Here is a 10,174-nt window from a genome sequence, read left to right on the forward strand (position 1 = left end):
GGGATGATCCAGCCGCTGGTCACTCCCTGCAAACCTCAAGCCTGTTGGCGTGCCTTGATTCTTTCACACTACTCCAGAGAGTCACTGAGACACCGACTGGTAGAATGGACACCGAGGCCTCTAGGGGCTGAGGCCAACCAGCTGACAGGAAGTCCTGTTCACCCTGACTCCTGCCCTGAAGACACCGCCAAGGGAATACTCCTACACTGTCACTTGATTTCATGACCTTGATTCATAGCGTCAATGCAACTGGGTTTCAAGACTCCACAAGAGACCTTATCCAGAATGACACCTGAATCAGCAGGTCTCGACTTGCTGGAGGTGACATGAACAACGTTTTATACCAGCATGTGACACCTGTCAGGAGATCTGTCATAACGTCCATGGTGGCACATACCTGTAACCCCAGCATTTGGGGAATGGAACCAGGCCAACCTCAGTTATATAGCAGATTTAGGTCAGCCTGAGCTATACAGTGCCTCCAAGTCCCCCCAAGAGAGATCTGTTGTGAGCAAGAACATGAGTACTCATGGTGAGTCTAACAAAAGTTATACTTTATTATGCTAAGGGTCATCACACGAAGTTCACACTCCAAATTCCTAACTACGGTTCTCAGCCATCTCACCAAGACTGCTCACCTGTGTGGCTTAGCTCAGCCGAAGGTCAGGTCCAGTCTCTAACAGAAGCCTCCAGTTTGAGGGGAGAGTCTCTAGCCTCGGGGCAGAGGGGAGCATTGCTCTTGGTCTCTGCTTATACACTGTCCAGTGGGCGGTGGGGTTCTAGTCCTGAGTCTGGTTATCTTGAGTGACGTCACTGGGTTCTGGTTATCAGGTGCAGCCTTGGGTGTGGTGAGGGATATTGACTAAGCTATTTTTACAGGTCTGAACGGCAATTTTTACTATTCTAAGACCTGTCACAGACCTTTTGGGTCACAGCCATACCCGGGCATCACCTCTTCTGTCTCCTCCCCAGGCCACCTGCTGTTCTCTTTTGTGAGGTGTGGCTTTATAGCATTACTACGTCACTGTCACCAGCTGTATCTTCTCTCCTCTTCCTCCTTTGAGACAAGGTCTCACCATGTATTCATGGCTGCTCTGAGACTTGCTATGTAAACCAGGCTAGTCTTAAACTCACAGAGATCTGCCTGCCTCTGCTTCCTGAGTACATAGACTAACAGTGTCATCTTGCCTTAGGTATCCCTGGGTCAGGCCCCATGATAAGTACTTAAAGGCCCGAACTTAAAATTAATGAATGATGGGGAAGAGGAAAAAGCCAACTATAGGAATCAGGGGATATCTTCAGTGTGGAATAGGCTGACTAGGGGACATCTGGACGGTCACCCTTGCCATGAGTGTAGACGGTGTTGTGAACCTGTTTTGGGGCCTGCAGGGTACAAGGAGCTCATGGACACCTCCTCCCAACCAAGCCCTTGACTGTGATCATGGCCGCCTGTTGGTTTCTATACTAGGAAGGGTATGGAACAGAGCTGGAAGGCAGGCGGCATGCTGTCAGTGTGCACATGAGGTGGACCCAAGTCGTCTTCAGCATTCTACAAACGGAGACTGCCACAGTCCCCAGCCAGGTGCCCATGGTAGTGAAGACATCTTTGCCTTGTTGTCCTATGCCTGTGTTATTGGAAGTGGAGCAGTGACACTGGGACCAGTGCTGGCAGTGTCTCAGGCTGTGGTTTCCTCCTGGTGAATATTTATGACCTGCCTATCCCCATTCTCCAAATTGAAGCTGATGGTGGCTCCTTTGATTTCTTTCCCACACACAGCCAGGCGGCTGGCTGCCTAGGAGCATTTAATAAGCCCTTAGGCCAAACGTCTGATTGCCCCAAGGGAGTGTCTCTAGGGCTTTCTTGCAGGCGGCTCTCATGGCAACCTTGTAGGGAGGAAGGATTTTTTTTTTTTTTTTTTTTTTTTTTTTGGTCTCTTCCTGCTTGGGTTCAGTTTGCAAATTCAATGGAGGACAGAGGAACAGGAGAGAATCCAATGGAGAGGCTTGGTGAAGAGTAAGACATGGGTTTATATTGCCTAATGTAGGAAAGGCTTCTATTCAGAAGAACAAATGAACAGGTTTTTAGAGGAGAAGTAACGGGAGACAGGACTGGGATTCTCAGGCCAACCAAGCCCTCCCCATCTCTTTCCCAATTTCTTTGTTTCGGATTCCTACTTCATATTAAAATGGTCTGGAAGCTTTAGCAAGAATCTTGTGGAAACCAGGCATGGTGGCTCCTACCCAGCAGCTGGGAGGCTAAGGCAGGAGGATTGCCTTGAGTTCAAAGTCACCTGAGCTACATAGTGACTACCCTGTGCTATGGAGTACAATCTTGTCTCAAAACCAAACAAGTAGGACAAATAGTCCTGTACAGTCAGATCACCCTAGGCACACGCTCCATATCTGATTAACTGAACTTACCTGATCAGGTCCTCCTCCATGCTCCCCAGAGGACGTCTGATCTCATCTGCCTGCCCAACTGCCTTCACAAGAGTCCTGTTAAGTCCTTTTAGCCAGAAGCCTTCAATCCTGATGTTTTCCCCTAGTAATTTTCCATCACTGACCTCATTGTCTTCTTGGCTATAAATCTCCACCTTTCTATTTATTTAAATTTACCCCCTGGTCTGTGTGTGTGTGTGTGTGTGTGTAAGTGTGTATGTATGTGTGTAAGTGTGTGTGTATGTGTTTAAGTGTGTGTGTGTGTGTGTGTGTGTGTGTGTGTGTGTGTGTGTGCAAGAATGTACCTACCCCACCTGTGCATGCAGCTGCTCATCGAGGTCAGAAGGTGCTGAATCTCCTGGAGCTGGAGTTACAGGTGGTTGTGAACTCCCTAACATAGATGCTAAAGAAACAAAAATCCACTCTTCTGCAAGAACACAAAACCCTTTTTAAAAAAGATTTAGCCTAGGAAGCACAAGGTCCTGGGTTCAATCCCCAGCCCCGGAAAAAAAAAAAAAAGAAAAAAAAAAGATTTATTTATTTTATGTATTCGAGTACTTTGCCACCAGAAGAGGGCATCAGATCCCATTACAGATGGTTGTGAGCCACCATGCAGTTGCCGGGATTTGAACTCAGGAAGAGCAGCCAGTTCTCTTAACCACAGAGCCATCTCTCCAGCCCTGCAAAACACCTTAAACGCTGAACCTTCTATCCAGTTCTAAACTTTTTCTGTCTTGTTCCTGGCTAAACCTAATCTACCCACTGCTGCAAAGTTCCATTATTGTGACCCCAGACCAATGTCAATTACCGTGACCCCTTCCAATGTGAATGATTTATTTATTATAGATGGGTTCTCATGTCACTCAGATTGGCTTTGAACCGGCTATGACCTTGGATTTCTGGTTCTCCTGCCTCCATCTGGAATCGTGGCCGGATCACAGGTATGTGCACTGTATCTGATTTATGTGGTTCTGGGAGTCAAAGCCAAGCTCCATTCCTGTAGTCCCCCCCTTAGACAGGGTTGCATTTTCTTCTTCCCTTTCACCTGTTACTTCTCATTACTGTGTTAAACACCATGACCAAGTTTGTTCTGGAGGGAGATTCCATAATGACAAGGAGGCAGGGCACCAGGCCGTAAGCCAGAGCAGGAAGCTGAGAGACCGCATCTGCTGTACACAGGAAGCAGAGAGAGTGACCAGGATGTGAGTGAGGCTATCTCAAGGCCTGCCCCCAGGGATCTACTTCCTCTGTCCAAGCTGTACCTCCTAAAGGTTCCATAACATTCCCCAACACCACCAAGGACTAAGTGTTCAAATACAAGGGACCATGTGGGACATCTCATTCAGACCACCATATCATCTTCAAAGGTGTCAGTAGGACATAGTCTTTTTCCTTTTTTTTTCCACAGAAGGTGCGTATGGCCTGTCTACCATCTTCTTGACTAAACTGTTTCTCTCAGAGGAGGCTTTGGAAGTTCTTTCTACAGAGAAAGGGGGTTCATGAACAGAGAAAGTTCAAACACCACCACCAACAAAAACCTTGCTTTCCGTGACTGTCAAATCTCAGACACCTTTACCTTTGTCAGGGCCAGCAAGATGACTCAAGGGATAAAGACACTGTCCTACAAGCTTAGCGACCTAAGTTCAATCCCTGGGACCCACATAAAGGTAGAAAGAGAAAACCTACAGTACAAGTTGTCCTCTGGACACAAATGTGCTATGGCATACAACAATAATAGGAAACTGTGTACTAACCCTGGGTCTGAGCACCCGCCCACCCCAAGCCTCCCACTTCCTCTACAAGCTGATCCTGACCACCGTTGTTCCTCCTAGTCCGTCTTCCTTCACACATCTTTTCCCATTGTCCATCAGTCCTTCTCACTTCTGTCTGTGCATTCTTCCATCTAGCCTTTCCTCAGTGTCTGAAACACAGCAGTGTTACTGTAGGCACTCGGCAATTTTGCCTGCTCTTTGACCAACAGCGCCCTTCCCGATGCTGGCTGCTTGCCCCTCTCGGGGCACTCTCACCATCCTCTCAGGGTTCTACAGACACAGCAAACAGCCAGGAATGTGATATACTAAGGGTGGGGTTCAGAACTGTCCTGGAGAAGAATCTGTCTGTATTCTGAAAGGTATCTGGAGATCTGCAATGGCAACTCCAGGGGAACTGAGGTGTTCTGGATGCCCCTTAACATCTGGGAGTAGCAGAGAAAGCCCCCCTTCCCCCCGTGACTAGCTGAGCCAACAGTGAGAGCTCCAAGTTCAGCTGCAGGACTGGTCAGTGGCTTTGTTTTGGGGGACTAGAACTTGGGATTATAGGAATCAGATGGAACTCTTACTCTATAAATCTGGGTTCTAGACCCCTGGGAGCCAGGAGCTACTGGCTCATCTCTCCTGTCTAGGTTCTAGTGTGGACCAAAGTTCAAATGCAGTTATTTCTAGGACTCCTTCAGGTCTACCCTCCAGAGAGCGCTAACCCTGCCACCCTGCTTCTAGGTCACAGAATCCAGTGTGGGACTCAAGGTTTTTCCAAGCTTGGAAATGAATGACACCCAGGAATGCAGGGGCCTGGAGGGGACTCACGGAGGAGAGTTACCACAGCAGCAAGTTTCAGAGGAGCGGCATTGCCCCACTAGCCTTCCAGTGTCTTCTGCTGGTGGCAGTGGCGTGGGGCTGGGGCCTCTTCTGCCTTATTGGACTTCCCATCGCTACCACTGCAGTAAACATCAGAGCCTGTCTCTTAACCCACTGTTGACTCTCCCTGTCTCCTGTTAGAGAGTTCAGAGCCCAAGTGACAAACAGACAGCAGGCCCGCCCAGCCTTGCATCTGGGTCCAGAACTCTATCCTCTGGTTATGCCAGTCACTACAAACAGCCTGGTCGGGGAGGGGGGACTTTCTCTGTCATTCCCTGGTGTTAAGGGGCATCCAGAACACCTCTTGCTCCCTTTAGGACCTCCCTGTGACACTTGCTACCGTCCAGAATGCTGGCCCATCTGCTGTTATCCCAGCGAGACTGTTCATTTCCTCCTTGCCTGGAACCTGGAGTTTGTTTCCGGGGCTGAGCAGGTGGCTGGAGACCTGAACACAAACAGATCATGATTTGGGAATTGACTTGCTTACCGTGGAAATAAATGTTCCTCCTCCTGAGGAGGAGTTGCTTGGCCAGGTTTCTGAGTAATCCTTGTATTAGCTTCAGTCTTGCCCTGTGAAAACCCGAAGCCCACCCGCCCCGCCCCTGCCAACCCCCTTTCCCTGAACGAGACCCTCGGGGTGTGGGGGGGATTGTGAGTCACTGATTATTTGGGATAGGGTGAGGGAGTGAATCAGGTGTTGTCAGCCGTGCTTGCCGGTAGTAGGGGAGGGCAGAAGGGGGAGAGACAGGGAAGATGAGTAAACAGAGAACAGTGCCAAGGAGACATCTGGGCAGCTGATCAGCTCAGCTGCCCTCGGTTCCTGCAGTCTTCCGGTCTGTGGAAGTCACCTGCTGGGAGGCGGCTGCTTCACAATCTGCCCTGTGGCTCACGTGTACCAGGGACTGTAGGGAGGCTCGGTGGGGACGAAACTCTTTGAAAGAACCACATGACCGATGCCTGGTTAGGAACCAGGTGCAGAGAGGTTCCACATCTGTTTCTAAGCCAGGAGCAGGCAGAGAGGTACCCTTCACGAATAGAACCTGAGGGAAGCTGGGGCTTGTGTTGGACAGCAGGGCCCTCAGGGCCGCAGCTCCTCTGAGAGGAGGAAGAGGAAGAGGCCGTGCGTGCAGAACCTCATCACAGTGACGCAGATTCTGGATGTAGTATACGGCTGCTTGAAGGGAAGACATGGAGAGGATCATGAGGCAGGAAGTGGAACTCCCTTCCTTCCTGGTTTGCAGCCGGGTTTCAGCCTTCTCACTGGTGGGAAGTCACATCCGCCCCAGAACTATAGAAGGGATGATGTGAGATCACACACAACCAAGCCATGCGAACAGTCACGTGGCCTCCAAGAAGATGGTGGGGAGGGAAGAGCAGAGCGTGGAAGCCAGGCCGACTGAGGAGCAGTGGCTCTATGGGTGCTGACAGCTGGGCCTACACAGTTCTCACAGGACTGCATTGCTTCCGCTCTTGGTCATCAAGAGGGGTCTGTCAATCATGAGAAGCACAGGCAGAGCAAACACTGTAGGTCTCTCTCCCCCGCCCTCCTTCTGCCTACTCTTCCTTCCTCCCTGTCTCTTCTTTCTTCCTCCCTGTCTCTTCTTCCTTTCTTTCTCCTTCTCCCCTTTTCCAGAGCCAGGGTTGGAACTCAGAGCCTCTCATGCTAAGCAAGCTCTGAGCCATATCCCAGCCCAGCCAGTCTCTCTCAGTGGGATCAGTAAAATGGAGGACATATTGAATAAAGCAGAGAGGAGACTGGCTGAACAGCAGAAGGCTGGGTTAGGATAATCCCCATGTCTGAGATGCCAGCCAGGACCAGTCAAAGGACTCCAACCCCCATCACTGTCCCCGGAGTAGCTCATCTGCATCAGACCTGGGTGCTGTTCTGGACAGAAGGTCTAGGAGTAAAGAAACAACTCCCAACACCCTGCAGAGCTGAAGGATGGGAAAGGAAGGACAGGGTGCCCTGAGGGTGTCCTCACCCCATCAGGGTCTGGAAGATTGATGTCCAGAGAAGGTTGCTGGCTACTAAAGGTTTGGTGGGGGAAGCCTGTAGACAGACCCAGACGCAGGGCTGTTCTAGGTCATGTCACCCAGTCTGTCAGAGCCCAAGGATGAGAGGAAGTGTGGTTGCCTGAGGTTCACACATTCAACATGAATATGCTGAGGGGAATGTGTGTAACAGGACCTGGAAGTAGGAGCCAGACAAGCCTGGGGTGGATACTACAGCTCCCTTCTCCCCAGTACTAACTTGATGTGAGAGCATGGATGAGCCCATAAAGTTTCTAGGTTCTGAGTCAGGAGAGCTGATGTGTGTGCCCCAGGAGAGGGCCTGGGTGGCTCATAGGAGATGGATGGGAGGGGTAGGCACTGGGTGGTCATTGGTTCGGTTCATGCACCTCTTTTTCCCTCTGCTGGCCCCTCCACTATACCTGGTTCTGGGAAGACAGGCCGGGGGTGGCTGTCTTCTGCCCTCCTGTGATGTCCCCTCTCTGCTGGCACTGATTTATGGGTGGCCAGTTCCACAGAGAGCCTGGGAAGATAGTGATGCCCTTTGTTTTTAGTTCAGTTTGGTGAGCAGAATGCTCCTGGGGCCAATAGATTTTCCTAGTAATGAAATTGTAAAAGGAATTGAGTTTTGCCTTACCAGCTTAAAGGACAACCTGTGCCCTTTCCCACGTCCCAGGGTGATATCAGCAAATGTTCGTCTCTTGGTCTTTTCTCCATCTGACATTCTCCTCTTCCTTCTGGAACAGAATTTCCATGAGGGAGAGGCATGGCGTGTTAGCTACCCTAACACATTGGTTCCCTAGAACTGGATGCATGATTTTGCACAGTGTGGGGTAGGGAGCTCAGGTCCATGTGTTGCACCTCAGGTCTACACTGTCTGGACAGCCTTCCTGCTTCTGTCTGAGGGATGTCATGTGATCCTTGGTGAAATTACAGGTTCAACTTCTTGGAATGCCTCTCCATGGAAATGAGGTATCTCCAGAAACTTCAGCCTCCGCCAATGAAATTTCACCTTAAGAAGAACCCCTTCCCACCGTCCAACTCATATAGTCCTTGATATACCCTGAATAAAGTGTAGGCACACACACTATTTCTTTTTTTTTTAATTAATCATTTGTATGGTGCACACACTATTTCATTGACTAGCATCTAAGAGAGCTGTAACACTAAAATCTTTGAAGAAGCACCACCCACCTCCCCACATTCGATCCTGCTGACCCACCCAGTCCAGACTCCACCTCATCCTCATCTGCCTGGTATGCAGCCGTGTCCTGACACCTTGAGGGAAGGAGCAGGAAATCAGAACCACACCCATGGGGGGGTGAAGGGAGGATGATGGCGCTGTTCATACATTCAATGACGGGGAAGGTGAGTGGAGCTCGGGAAACATCATTTAGGGGTGGGGGGACTGAGGCTTCCTGTTTCCTGACCCTCCCTGTTATCCCCAGCCCAACTTTGTCCCTCTTGGTGCTTAGCATGTAAAGTCCTGTCAGGTTCAGAGCAGCTGCCCACCTAGACAGGTGCCTTGAACTCTGGGCTCATTTTCCTCCTCTAAAATAGGGGGGAAAGTGCCAGCCTCTAGCTCAGGGATGAAGGCAGAACCATGGGCCATACCGGCTCCACAGGAGTCACACTAGAGAGGTCAGGATGACAAGCATCGTCTTTCTCTTTCCTATCTCCCCCAACCCCCACTTTATTCTTTCATCTTCCTTTGGTTTCCTTTCTGTCCTAACTGCTTGCCCTGCATGCAAAAACAGTGGCTAATCTCCACCCTGATCCTGCTTCTGAACGCCTGGCTCCAGGGACCACAAAGTACCTGAGAAGGAGCCCCACGCCTTCCCCTGGAGCTCTTACAGGCCTGGTCCCCATGCTTCTCTTGAAAGTTTACTCATCCCTCCCACATCTAAGTGACATCATATGGCCCTTTGCTGGCCAGAGCTCCCTAGAGCTTTGCTGTGTCACCCAGCAGTTTTCCTCCAGCATGAACTCCTCAATAAGGCTGTCCCTGAAGGAAGCATTCCAAGTTAATCAAGGATACAGGGTTGGACCTCCCTGATCAGATTGGATTAGGGCCCTTACTGGAAGAGAAACCATAGCCTTGAGCTGTCTTACAGCCAAAGGAGGTCATGGAAAGGTAACCATTTGCAAACCAGGAAGAGGTCTTAGCAGACTGTAAGTCCTAACCACCAGTGGTGGTTTGAATAAGAATGGCTCCCATAGGCTCCCATTTGCATGCTTAGTCACCAGGTAGTAGTACTATTTGAAAGGATTATAAGGATTAGGAGGTGTGGCCTTGTTGGAGAAGGAAATGTGTCACTGAGTATAGGCTTTGAGATCTCAAAAGCCCAGGCCAGCACCCCCCCCACACACACACACCCCATTCCTGCCTCTCTCTGCCTACAGATCAGGATGTAACTCTCAGCTACTGCCTGATGTAGCTATGCTCCCTGCCATGATGATAATGGACTAAACCTTTGAAACTGTAAGACCCAGTTAAATCTCTCTTTCAAAAGAGTTGCCTTGGTCAATGTGTCTCTTCAAGGAGGATAAGAAGTTTAAGGGCAGTGTGGGCTAGATAAGACCCTATTTTAACCAAAAAAACATTATTAGTCAATTGATTTTTTTTCCTTAAAAATTTCATATACATTATAGGCTAGTGTGGTGGTTTGAATATGCTTGGCCCATGTGAAGTGACACTATAAGGAGGTGTGGCCTTGTTGGAGTTGGTGTGTCACTGACCGGTGGACTTTGGAGGTCTCCTCCTATGTCCAGGCTCCATCCAAGGCTGAAGAGAGATTCTCCTTCTGGATGCCTGCAGAAGATAGTCTTTCCTGGTTTCCTTCCACTCAAGATGTAGAATTCTCAGCTCCTTTATCAGCACCATGCTTCCTGCCATGATGATAACACACTGAACCTCTGAAACTGTAGGCCAGCCCCAATTAGATATTGTCCTTTGTAAAAATTGCCTTGGTCATGGTGTCTCTTCACAGAAAAGCAAAACGAAACAAACAAACAAAAATGACAAAAAACAACCAACAAACAAACAAAACCTAAGACAACTAGGATCTGTATATAAAGAAAAACATTGTTTT

The 10,174-nt window shown here is 49.5% G+C and overlaps 1 long non-coding RNA gene across 1 annotated transcript; it reads right to left on the minus strand.

Moving 5' to 3' along the window:
• Window positions 1-3,256: 3,256 nt before the first annotated feature.
• Window positions 3,257-5,791, minus strand: LOC134479118 (uncharacterized). The gene is made up of 2 exons (XR_010052220.1): window positions 5,560-5,791; window positions 3,257-3,608 (listed from the first exon to the last, which is right to left on the minus strand). It is a non-coding gene; the product is annotated as an uncharacterized LOC134479118 (long non-coding RNA).
• Window positions 5,792-10,174: the final 4,383 nt, after the last annotated feature.

The sequence above is a fragment of the Rattus norvegicus genome, chromosome 6 (assembly GCF_036323735.1).
Source record: "Rattus norvegicus strain BN/NHsdMcwi chromosome 6, GRCr8, whole genome shotgun sequence".
NCBI classification, from domain to species: Eukaryota; Metazoa; Chordata; class Mammalia; order Rodentia; family Muridae; genus Rattus; species Rattus norvegicus.